This window comes from Callorhinus ursinus, unplaced genomic scaffold (genome assembly GCF_003265705.2).
Source record: "Callorhinus ursinus isolate GAN/ISIS: 27379988/994484 unplaced genomic scaffold, GSC_fseal_2.0 scaffold110, whole genome shotgun sequence".
NCBI lineage: Eukaryota > Metazoa > Chordata > Mammalia > Carnivora > Otariidae > Callorhinus > Callorhinus ursinus.
This window is the reverse complement of record NW_027397172.1, coordinates 536,697-549,934: the sequence shown is the minus strand read 5'-3', so window position 1 is coordinate 549,934 and position 13,238 is coordinate 536,697. Positions and strand designations below refer to the sequence as shown.

The 13,238-nt window shown below is 42.8% G+C and overlaps 1 long non-coding RNA gene across 1 annotated transcript; it reads right to left on the bottom strand.

The window, feature by feature from the left end:
- Positions 1 to 10,196: 10,196 nt before the first annotated feature.
- LOC141371859 (uncharacterized) lies at positions 10,197 to 10,699 on the bottom strand. Its single transcript, XR_012377130.1, has 3 exons — positions 10,609 to 10,699; positions 10,453 to 10,511; positions 10,197 to 10,359 (listed from the first exon to the last, which is right to left on the bottom strand). It is a non-coding gene; the product is annotated as an uncharacterized lncRNA (long non-coding RNA).
- Positions 10,700 to 13,238: the final 2,539 nt, after the last annotated feature.

Here is a 13,238-nt window from a genome sequence, read left to right as displayed (position 1 = left end):
TACCGAGGGAGAAGGTCAAGTGTTCCACTTGGTGTAAGCCTCAGGATGGTGGAGCTTCCACCAGCCTGGATTGCTGAGTTGCTGCTCAGAGGAACATTGCCCTGTCTGCATGTAAGTCAGAAATTAACCTTTGTCGTGTTAAGTCGCTGTTGCATGCGCCCGGCCTCCTCTAACGCAATGGCAATGAGGCGACAGGGAAGTAGGCATTCTTTAATGTTACTGCGGAAGGACAAAATGGTATGATCTTCAGGGAGGGAAATTTGACCATATGTATAGATGTGCATTTATCCTTTAATCTGCCGTCCCACTTTGGGGACTTCATTCTACAGAAATTTGTGCTGTTGTAGAATGAATGTTTGTGTCTCCGTAAAATACATGTGATGGTGTTAGGAAGTGGGACCTATGGGAGGTGATTAGGTCATGAAGGTGGAGCCCTCATGAATGTAATTAGTGCCTTTTTCTTTTCTTTTTTTTTTAAGATTGTATTTATTTTTTTGTCAGAGAGAGAGAGAGAGGGAACACAAGCAGGGGGAGTGGCAGAGGGATAAGCAGGCTTTTCGCTGAGCACGGAGCCCAATGTGGGGCTCAATCCCAGGACCCCGGGATCATGACCTGAACCGAAGGCAGACGCTTAACCTACTGAACCACTCAGGCATCCCTAGTTAGTGCTTTTTTAAAAGAGACCCCAGGCAGCTCTCCCCTAAGCCTACCTGCTCCCACATGTCAAGTGTACTCTCGCCTTAATAAACTTTCCTGCCTGCATGGCTCATCCTCAAAAAAAAGAGAGAGGGTGCCTGGGTGGCTCAGTTGGTTAAGCGACTGCCTTCGGCTCAGGTCATGATCCTGGAGTCCCGGGATCGAGTCCCACATCGGGCTCCCTGCTCAGCGGGGAGTCTGCTTCTCCCTCTGACCTTCTTCCCTCTCGTGCTCTCTATCTCTCATCTCTCTTTCTCTGAAATAAATAAATAAAAAATCTTTATAAAAAAAAAAAAAGAGAGAGAGAGACCCCAAAGAGCCCCCTCATGCCTTCCTTCGGCCATGTTGAGGACACAGGAACCGGGGAGTGGGCTCTCACCAGACACTGAATATGCAAGTGTCTTGACCTTGAATTTCCCAGCCACCAGAACCATAAGAAATAAATTTCTGGGGCGCCTGGGTGGCTCAGTTGGTTGAGCGACTGCCTTCAGCTCGGGTCATGATCCTGGAGTCCCTGGATCGAGTCCCGCATCGGGCTCCCTGCTCGGCTGGGAGTCTGCTTCTCCCCCTAACCCCCCCCCTCCTGTGCTCTCCCTCATTTTTTTTCTCTCAAAAAAAAAAAAACTTAAAAAAAAAAAAAAAAAAAGAAAGAAAAATTTCTGTATATAAGCCACCCAGTTGTTGGTAATTTATTATGGCAGCCTAAACCGACCAAGACACCTGCATATATATGAAATTATAGGCATACAAAGTTATCCTTTGAGGCACTGTTTATTTTTTTTTTAAGATTTTATTTATTTGTTTGAGAGAGAGAGAATGAGAGGTCGAGAGCACGAGAGGGAAGAGGGTCAGAGGGAGAAGCAGACTCCCTGCTGAGCAGGGAGCCTGACATGGGACTCGATCCCGGGACTCCAGGATCATGACCTGAGCCGAAGACAGTCACTTAACCAACTGAGCCACCCAGGCACCCTGAGGCACTGTTCATAACGAGAGTTTGGGAATGCTCTGAATATCAGCCTACAGAGACAGGTTAAATAAACTATGGTATATCTTCATAGTGGAATAGTATGCAAATGTAAAAACAAACAGCAAAGGAGGTCTCTACATACTGACATGGAAATGTTTCCAGGATATATGATTAGATTTTTTAAAAGCCAGATGCAGAAGAGTGGATATAATGTTTCCTTTAGTGTAAGAAAGGGGAAAATAACTTTTTTTTTTTTTAAGGAGACTCCACGCCCAACCTAGAGCCCAGTGTAGGGCTTGCACTCACGACCCTGAGATCAAGACCTGAGCTGAGACCTAGAGTCAGACACTCAACCAACTGAACCACCCAGGTGCCCCAAGAAAATAAAACATTTTTTTAAAGATTTTATTTATTTATTTGACAGAGAGAGACACAGCAAGAGAAGAAACACAAGCAGGGGGAGTGGGAGAGGGAGAAGCAGGCTTCCCGCCGAGCAGGGAGCCCGATGCGAGGCTTGATCCCAGGATCCTGGGATCATGACCTGAGCTGAAGGCAGATGCTTAACGACTGAGCCACCCAGGTGCCCCGAAAATAAAACATTCTTATTTTTACTTATTTTTATTATTTGAACCATAAGAATGCATTACCTGTTTTTTTGTTTTGTTTTGTTGTTGCTGTTGTTGTTTTTAAATATAACTCAGGACTCTCCAGGTCAATTACATGAGTCTCTTGAGTTGGGGCCTGGGTGGGTTTTGGGATTTTTTGTTTTGTTTTGTTAAAGATTTTATATATTTATTCATAAAAGACAGAGAGAGAGAGAGGCAGAGGGAGAAGCAGGCTCCCCGCTGAGCAGGGAGCCCGATGCGGGACTTGATCCCAGGACCCTGGGATCATGACCTGAGCCTAGGGCAGACGCTTAACCATCTGAGCCACCCAGGCACCCTGTTTTGTTTGTTTTTACGCTGCTGAAGTGATCAAATGTTCAGCAAGGTTTAAGAATCACTGTTTTATGCCTCAGTCTCAGATGAAACACGGGATCAGAGAAGTACAGTTGACCCTTGAACAACACAGGGGTTAGTCAAAAATTCTGTCCAGTCAAAAATCCACATATTGGGGCAGCTGGGTGCCTTCAGCTCGGGTCATAATCTCAGGGTCCTGGGATTGAGCCCTCCATCGGGCTCACTGCTCCGAGGGGAGCCTGCTTCTCCCTCTCCCTCTGCCCCATCACCCCCCCTCCCGCTCGTGCTCTCTCTCCCTGTCTCACATAAATAAATAAAAAGTCTTAAAAAAAAAATCCACACGTAACTTTTGACTCCACAAAAACTTAACTACTGGGGCACCTGGGTGGCTCAGTCAGTTAAGCGTCTGCCTTTGGCTCAGGTCATGATCTTAGGGTCCTGGGATCCAGCGCTGCATCAGGGTCCCTGCTCAGCAGGGAGTCTGCTTCTCCCTCTCCCTCTGCCTCTCCGCCCCCCTCTCCCCTGCCAGCTGTACTCTCTTTCTCCCTCGATCACTCTCTCTCTAATAAATAAAATCTTAAAAAAATAAATAAATAAAAAGAAATCATAAGGAAGTGGAGCCTGAGTGGTTCAGTTGATTAAGCATTTGCCTTCAGCTCAGGTCATGATCCCAGAGTCCTGGGACCGAGTCCCATGTCTGCTCTGCGCTCAGCAGGGAACCTGTTTCTCCCTCTCCCACTGCCCCTTCCCCCCCACCCCGCTTGTGCTCTCTCTCGCTCTGCTCTCTCCCCTCTCTCAAATAAATAAAATCTTAAAAAAAAACATAAGGAAGAGAAAATACATTTGTAATACTGTACTGTATATATCAATAAAGATCCACGTGTAAGTGGACCCCTATAGTTCAAACCTATGTTGTTCAGGGGTCAACTGCATCTTTTGTGTTGTGGGTGTGGGTAGTTTTTGGTCTTTGCTCTGTGTTCTACAACTAACTCTGGTGGCTCAAGTTCCCCCTTATGGATGGAATACTATCCCTGGATGAAGGAGCTCCATCTGGGCGGGATAAATGTTGATGGTGCTGTGGGATGTAGCCAGGGATCATGTGCCAGGCTGTCTGAAATAGGGAGCTGGCCAGACATAGAGATGGAGTAAGATGCAAACAAACACTGAATTTAATTGTCAGGGCTGTGAGATGGTAATGATGGGCCTTTTTCAGGGGAGAGAAGGTCTGTAGAGGTTGTGGTAGTGACCCTAAAAAATCCTAAGTTACAGTGGGAACAGGACAGAGACACACATGCCATATGGAAGATGGCAAACAATGTCTCGGGGGCCAAATGGAGCCCGCTGACTTTTTGTATGGCCCATGGCCAGAGAATATCTTTACATCTTTAAATGGCTGGGGGTGGGGAATGAAAAGAAGGATATTTCATGACACATGAAAATTATGTGAAATTCAAATCTCAGGGTCCATAAAGTTTTATTGAAATAAATCTACACTCGGGCGCCTGGGTGGCTCAGATGGTTAAGCGTCTGCCTTCGGCTCAGGTCATGATCCCAGGGTCCTGGGATCAAGTCCCGCATCAGGCTCCCTGCTCCTTGGGAGCCTGCTTCTCCCTCTGCTTCTCTCTCTCTCTCTCTCTCCCTCTGTCTCTCATGAATAAATAAATAAAATCTTTAAAAAAAAATGAAATAAATCTACACTCACACCCATTGGAAGAAAGCCACATGTTGTTTATGGCTGATTTCCTACTACAGTGGCAGAGCTGAATCGTTGTGCTAGAGACTATGTGTGGCACTCTCCTCCCATTGCACGGCTGCTCAGCTCTGCACCCTACAAATTGCAGTGACGCAGTTTATAACTCAACAGAGCTCCAAATGCCATGCATTGTCATTGCACCAGGGCATTTTATTTTTTTACTGCCCATGCACATCCATCATGAAAAGAGGAAAAGCAAACTCTGAATATCACACTTCCAAGGCAAAGTGGAGGGTAGATTTTTTGGGGTTTTGAATTAAATGACAAGGCATTGGATTTATCATACAGTGACGTTGTATCTGTGCTGAAAGAACGCAATATACATATCAACTTACACAGTCATCATAGCGTCCCCAACTCACAGGAAAACAACAGTCAGAAAAAGAAAATTCAAGATGGAATGGCTCATAGCTCATCAGAATTTCTTCACAAAAATAAATGAAAATGAAGTTGCAATCAAAGTGATTTCCAAGTGGCTCATCTGTTAGCCAAAGAAAGCTGCTTACTGATGCTGAGGTAATTAAATTGTTTCCAGAGAAAATACACTCATTTTAGACTCTTAGTCATTCAGTGAGAACAGTTGCTCAAAGATTAGAGGACACTGGGAGCATCATCAGTAGTCAAGACAGGACAGGCTCCAGTTCAAGATGGTGATACAGGAAGATCCTGAACTCATCTCCTCCCACAGACATATTGAGTCTAGAGCAACATATGGAACAATTTCTTCTTAAAAAAAAAGAACTAAAGGCTGGTTGAATGGCAACCATTCTTCAGGCAAACGAGAAGAAAACCACACTGAAGTGGGTAGGAGAAGCTGAGAAATAATCTCGCCATAAACCCCACTCCTAGTGCAGCAACCCACAACCAGTAGAAAACTCAAAACTCCCTGAGGAGCAAAGGGTTTGAACCCCATGTCAGGTATCTCAACTTTTAGGACCTGCACCTGAGAGACAAGCCCCCAAAACACCTAACTTTGAAAACCAGTGTGGCTTCTTCCCAAACCCACAAGATTGTAGCAATCTGAGAGACAATGGCTCTTAAAGGACCTGCGTGCAGGCTTGGACTTACCCACCCCAGCGTCTAGCTCAGAGGCAGCCCACAGAGCCCAGACTTAAAGGGATAGAGGCCCACCTGCTTATATTGAAGGGTAGGCCTGAGGGGCAGGCAACTAAGTAATTTTACATACATGTCTAGGAGCATGCTAGAGTACTCTCTGGGATGGAGACTGGTGGGTGCTATCTTTGCACTCTCCCTTTCCCATGCTCCAGAGTATCTTCCAGAAGGAAGCTTTTACACACGTCAGGCTCAGGGAACACCTACAAACTACCTGGCTCAGGAGGCCAAGAGAGATTGTGTTCCTAGTCCTCTTGGACTGTAATAATCAGGGTCACTCAGAAAGGATCTCATAGCCCTGTTTGGCACCCTGATTTTTGTGTTTGTTGCCAGGGGACACCTCTACATTGCCTGGCTTTGGTAAGACCTATGCTGCAGGATCCCACAGGACTGTAACCAATAGAGAAAGAGCTCTTAAAAAGCTACCACCCCTGGGCACAGCAAGAGGCAATGGATGCTGGAGCTGTCTTCCTATGAAGGAGGCCTAGTAGCTAATCATGGGATTTTTGCAGTGATGCCCAGGAGTCACTGCCAGATCACCTGGCCAGGAGGGCTTATGGATGTAGTCCCATGGGAGTGTGTGTGTGTGTGTGTGTGTGTGTGTGTGTGTGTGTGTGTGTATGTGCATATTTTTTATTTTTTTTAAGATTTTATTTATTTGAGAGAGAGAGAATGAGAGACAGAGAGCACAAGAGGGAAGAGGGTCAGACGGAGAAGCAGACTCCCTGCTGAGCAGGGAGCCCGATGTGGGACTCGATCCTGGGACTCCAGGATCATGACCTGAGCTGAAGGCAGTCGCTTAACCAACTGAGCCACCCAGGTGCCCTATATGTGCATATTTTTAAAAGCTGCTGCCCGAGGGTCTGGCTTTCAAACAACCTGAGTCTAGGTGCTAAGATCATCCCATGTTAGGGACACTGACAGGTCTTGACAAAACTTCAACTACTGGGAGGTATTAGAAATATAATACACTAGGCACCTGGTTGGCTCAGTTGGTTAAGCAACTGCCTTTGGCTCAGGTCATGATCCTGGAGTCCTGGGATTGAGTCCCGCATCGGGCTCTCTGCTCAGTGGGGATTATGCTTTTCCCTCTGACCCTTTACCCTCTCATGCTCTCCCTCACTGTTTCTCTCAAATAAATAAATAAAATCTTTAAAAAAAAGAAAACTGTGTTCAATAAAAAAAAAAAAGAAATATAATACATTGCCTGGACAAGCACAAAGGTTTGGGAGACAACAAAGAACAGGGGCAGGTTTGAATGACAGACCTACCTCCTACATGAGGCCATTCTTTCAAGACTGGCAGAGGTGGCTGTTTCATCTACTGTACAGAATCAAACAGAGTCAAGCAAAATGAAGAAACAGAGGCATATATACCAAATGAAAGAACAAGATAAAACCTCAGAAAAAAAAAACACTTTAATTAAACAGAAGTAATTTACTTGATAAAGAGTTCAAAGTAAGGGTCACAAAGGGCTCACCGAACTGGGGAGAAGAATGGATGAACACAGTGAGAATTTCAACAAAGAGATGGAGAATCTAAGAAAGTACCAAACAGAAGTCAAATAGCTGTAGAATTCAATAACTGAACTAAGAAATACACTAGGGTTTATCACCAGTCTAGATGAAGCAGAAGAAAGAATCAACTGGAAGACAATGCAGCAGAACTCACTCAATCAGAGCAGCAAAAAGAAAAAAGAAAAAAAGTAAAGACAGCATAAAGGAGTTATGGGATAACATCAAAAGGACTAACGTTAGGGCGCCTGGGTGGCTCAGTCGGTTAAGCGACTGCCTTCGGCTCAGGTCATGATCCTGGAGTCCCAGGATCGAGTCCCGCATCAGGCTCCCTGCTCGGTGAGGGGCCTGCTTCTCCCTCTAACCCTCCCCCCTCTCATGTACTCTCTCTCTCTCTCATTCTCACTCTCTCAAAATAAATAAATAAATCTTAAAAAAGAAAAAAAAAAAAAAAAGGACTAACGTTAGTAGGACTCCCAGAAGGAGTCAAGAAGAGAAAGGGGCAGAAATCTTTTTTGAGGAAATAATAGCTGAAAACTTCCCTAACCCAGGAAAGTAACCAGACATCCAGATCCAGGAAGCCCAAAGAGTTCCAAATATAATGAACTCAAGGGCAACCACACCAAAACACATTATAATTAAAATGTCAAAAGTTAAAGACAAGGAAAAAATATTAAAAGCAGCAAGAGAAAAATAACTTGTTTTGTACCTGGGTGGCTCAGTCAGTCAAGCGTCTGCCTTTGGCTCAGGTCATGATCCCAGGACCCTGGGATCAAGCCCCACGATGGGCTCCCTGCACAGTGGGGAGTCTGCTTCTCCCTCTCCCTCTGCCCCTCCTCCCCACCCATGTTCTCTCAAATAAATAAATAAATAAATAAATAAAATCTTTTTTAAAAAAGAAAGAAGCAGCTTTGCAGGCCAGAAGGGACTGGCACGATATAGTCAAGGAAAGGAAAAAAAAACTTCCAACAAACAATGCTCTACCCAGCACAATTATTCAGAATTGAAGGAGAGATAAAGAGTTTTCCTGACAAGCAGAAGCTAAAGCACAAGCTTGCATCACCACTAAAAAGAGCCTTATAAGAAATGTTAAGATGAGGGGCACCTGGGTGGCTCAGTTGGTTGAGCACCTGCCTTCAGCTCAGGTCATGATCCCAGGTGCTGGTATCAAGCCCCATGTCGGGCTCCCTGCTCAGCGGGGAGTCTGCTTCTCCCTCTCCCTCTGCCTGCCGCTCCCTCTGCTTGTGCTCTCTCTCTCTGTCAGATAAATAAATAAAATAAAAAAAGAAAAGAAACGTTAAGATGAAAAGAAAAGACCCTAACTAGTAACAAGAAAACATGAAAGGAGAAATCTCACTGGAAAGGTAAATATATAGTAAAGGTAGTGAATTAATCACTTATAAAGCTCGTGTGAGGGCTAAAAGAGGAAAGTAGTAAAAATTACCATGATGAACATAACTGGTTAAGGGATACACAAGATAAAAAGATGTCAAATGTGGGGCGCCTGGATGGTTGGGTCGGTTTTGTGTCCAGCTCTTGATTTCAGCTGAGGGAATGATCTCAGGGTTGTAGGATCGAGCCCCGCCATTGGGCTCCGTGCTGAGGGTGGAACCTGCTTCAGATTCCCTCTCTCCCTGTCCCTCATGCACCTCCTCCTCTAAAAAATAAATTAAAAAAAAAGTAAAATGTGACGTCAAAAACATAAAATGTGGGGGCACCTGGCTGGCTCAGTCAGAGAAGCATGCAACTCTTAATCTTGGGGTTGTGAGTTCAAGCCCCACATTGGGTGTAGAAACTATTTAAATAAATAAATAAATTTTTTAAAAACTTGGAAAAAATGGGACAATTATTCACATTCTTGTCATTCTGACTTCAGAAAAGAAAACTTTAACACGTGTGCATGCTTGTGTGCGCATGGTATGTTGGTTACAAGAAGGAAAGGCAAAGTCATCTGTAAATCTAGATTATATTCCGCTATAGCAATATTGAAGTCCCTCTGGCCAGAAGAAGAACATAGATAAGATGTTCCTGAGAAAAACAAAACAAAACAAAAACCCAAAATCAATGATTTTGAGTGATTTTCCTTGATGACTATCAATGGGATAAGAGATGTTACCAACAGTGCTCAGTTGCTGTTTTTTGAGGTGCCAATGCCAAGTTTGAAGTCATTGAAAAATAAGGCTCTTTGAAGAATCTGCATGGAACAACAATAGGCAAGAATATTTTCCAAAAAATTTGAGAAAACACTAATTAGATACAACCTGAAGGGGAATCTGCTAAGATGTGTTAATTGATAGAGGTAAAACTTTGTGAAGCAGGAAAAGGCTTAGTTGGATAAATTTATAAAGCTCTAGAAGAGATAAGGCCTTTAGAGCCTATGGTTTATTCGTTGGACTCAAATCACTCAGCAGGAACTAATTTGCAGAAAATATTTGCATCTATCATATGTTATTGAACTAGAATTATCAATAGTGAACTTCATTTGCTCTTGTATTTATCCATCATCAGGTCGATGAAGTTTTGTCAGATAGAAGCTGAATATCGTGCCTTGCTCTACTATACAGCATTTTGATGGCTTAGCAGTGCTAAAGTTTTATTGCAGTTTTTTTTTTCCAGCTCAGAGCCAAGATTGAAATGTTTCAAAACAGAGAACCATCCAAACTGTCATTACTGAATAACTGGACATTAGCTTTCGCTACAGGCTTGATAGTGTTTCTCAATGAATTCAAGCTAAAATTACAGAGCAAAACAGTGCTTATATGTGAAATGTGTATTGTAGCAGTCATTTTGACAATAATGTTTTGAATCACAAAGAATGTAAAACAGCTTTATACACTTCCTGTAATGCCAAAATTAAAACAAGAAGCAATATCTCCAGACTTTGATGTCAAGTGCAATGGAAATTTACATATTTCAAAATCCATTTAATTGTGCAATTGAGGAGCTTCCACCTAACCTTCAAATGCAAATGACTAATCTGCAATGTAACAACAAACTAAAAAGCAAACATCAGGAGAAGAATCTAACAGAATTCTATAGATGCCTTCCAACAATAAATATGCTCAATTAAAATCATGCTCATGGACTGATAGCAGTATTCATAGTACAATTTGGATGGAGACATTTTCTTTCTTTCTTTCTTTTTTTTAAGATTTTATTTATTTATAAAAAAAGATTTTATTTATTTACTTGACAGAGAGAGACACAGCGAGAGAGGGAACACACGAAGGGGGAGGGCAGAGGGAGAAGCAGGCTCCCCGCTGAGCAGGGAGCCCGATGTGGGGCTCCATCTCAGGACCCTGGGACCATGACCTGAGCCGAAGGCAGACGCTTAGCGACTGAGCCACCCAGGCGCCCCTGGATGGAGACATTTTCACGAAGATGAAATATGTAAAGTCTCATTACAGATCAGCATTCATAGCTCATTATGTGATCATAGGGAACACTAACCTTGATCCTAATTAAGCAAAATGTCATCCCAAAGAATTCCATTCTTCTCATTTGCATACCTGGATGATAAAAAAGTTATACTCAATTACTATTCTATTTTGAATTTGATTTAACACATTTGTAGGAATTTTTTTCTCTTGTTACACAAGTACCTACATAAATAATACTGTTGATTTTCCTCTTGGCCTGAAAAGCCTAAAATATTTACTATCTGGCCCTTTACAGAAAAATCTGGTGTGTCTCCCCCACCCCCTGTGTAGAGTTGAATGGAACCGATTTCTCTGAACTAAGCTAAGTCCTCTAGTGGAAGGATCATCCCACTCAGAATTTTACTAATGACATTCCAGAGTGCTGTCCAGCCCACAAGCAACTAAATGACAGGAAGAACATCACCACACTTTAAAACACTAGAATAAGGCCACGGGGCTGGCTCAGTCAGAAGAGCATGTGACTCTGGATCTCAGGGTCATGAGTTCAAGCACCATGTTGGGTGTAGAGATTACTAAAAAAAATAAAAATAAAACTTAAAAAAAAATCACTAGAATAAAGTGAGCCAATGCTTTCTGTAGTGGCCAGTAGAATTTCTGGATATGGCAGCTAAACCTAGTTCAGAGAGATCACTCTGTGAAAGAAGTGATTGTTAAGTTGATATTTTAGATAGCTTGGTATGAAAAATTATAATGGGGATGTGAACATTATTAGTATTGTAGTAGCAAAGTAATAGGAGGGAAAAATCAATGAGCTCCTTTTTTGTTTTAGGGAGATAAACTTAGAAATATATGTAAAACAAGGGAGAATAGTGACAGAGCAATTGATAAGAGAAAATTTATTGCATAGGAGGAAAAGATCTCAAAAAAAATAGGTTAATAAATGCAGTAGAAACCCAACAGGTCAACAAATCCTTGTGGAGAAAGCGTCTGAGAACTGCTGACCTTATGAAGTCAGTGAAGTAAATATATCAAGTATCCACACCTACATGGTCATGTCTCTTCTACTCTCAGAATGATTGCTGGAAAAGAATCAAGGGCAGGAGAAAGGGACAGACACTTGTTCTCATGTCCTTGGTAAGGCAGCAACATAGGAAGAATGCCTGGCCTTAACCGTCACCAGAGGGATTGGACCTGCCCAAATAGGGAAGAACAAGTCAACAGTAGGTCCCAAGGCTGTGCGCTCCCTACAGAGACAGCCTCAGGGCTAGGAAGTAAGTAATCTTGACAAGTGCTTGAAAAGCCTTGTCAGTCCTTTGAGTCTAGATTGTAATTTTCTTAGAAGAAAAATAAAATGCCATCTGGAAACCCTTGGAATGAGCAAGATCGGGCAGAATTACAAATCTTTATGTTACAGCCCCCCCCCTTTTTAAATGCTTCCTTGTTTGTTTTTTCTAAGATTTTATTTGAGAGAGAGAGAGAAAACGAGTTGGGGGGAGGGGCAGAGGGAGAGGGAGAAGAAGACTCCCCACTGAGTAGGGAGCCCCATCCCCATCCCAGGACCCTGAGATCACAACGTGAAGCTGAAGGCAGAGATTTAACCGACTGAGCCACCCAGGTGCCCCTAAATGCTTCCTTGTTGCTTCTCCATTCATTTCCATTTTGTTATATCTTAGCATCTAGAAACATTTTTTGGATTTTTTTTTAAAGCTTGTCTCAGCTGTGCTAAGGAAGAGTAAAGAAAAATACTTAAAAAATTTTATTGTGAAGAATTCCAAACACATACAAAATAGAGTACTGTGTTAACCCTCCCCACCCTGCCCCAAACACAACATCACGTCACCTACCTTAACCTAGTTACCAACACAGGGACATTTTTTTTTAAAGATTTTATTTATTTATTTCAGAGAGAGAGAGAATGAGAGATAGAAAGCACGAGAGGGAAGAGGGTCAGAGGGAGAAGAAGACTCCCTGCTGAGCAGGAAGCCCGATGTGGGACTCGATCCTGGGACTCCAGGATCATGACCTGAGCCGAAGGCAGTCGCTTAACCAACTGAGCCACCCAGGCGCCCCACAGGGACATTCTTGTTTCCACCTTTCTCCAGTCCACACTCCATTCCCCAGTGGACTATTCTGAAGCAAAAGGAGAGATATTTTGATCCATCTGTAAGAGAAATTTTTCAAGAGGGGATCATGGCACTTTGGCGGTAGAATGACGATTGTATCTGAAATCCAAACTGGGGGCAAAACCAACCACTCTTCTGTATTCTGAAACTGATAATTCCTTCCTGGTGCTAAAATTTACTTTGAAAGACATCAGTTTCCTGATCAGCAAAACAAAGAAAATGGACTAAATTATAGGCAGTTGTGTGACTTCGACTTCAAGTTAGAAGACCTGGCTTAAGAGTGCCAGCTCTGCCCCCTCCAAATTACATAATTTATAGTAGTTTATGTCAGCAAGTCACTTAACCTCTCTGAGCTTCTAGAACATTTATAAAAAAGGTCTTCATGGGACTTTGGTTGGAGTAAGTAATGTATTATGGGAACTTTTGTGAATTGGAAAGCACTATATAAATTAGGTATTATTGAGTTCTTCAGTTAAGTAAAAGACAACTCAGATTTGAGTCTGCAAATTAGAAAAACATTGACACAATTGACAGAAAAGGAGAAGCTGAAAGGCACAATTTAATCCAAATGGAAGCTTGCCTTGAACACAGGGGTTGATACAGGGCTAACCATCAGGTCCAAATATTTATTTTAAATAGTTATTATGCTAATTAACAGGAAGTAGTGACACAACCTCTTTACCTTCACTACAATCAATCTTCATTTTTCTCCAGCTTCTTCTCATTTTTATCC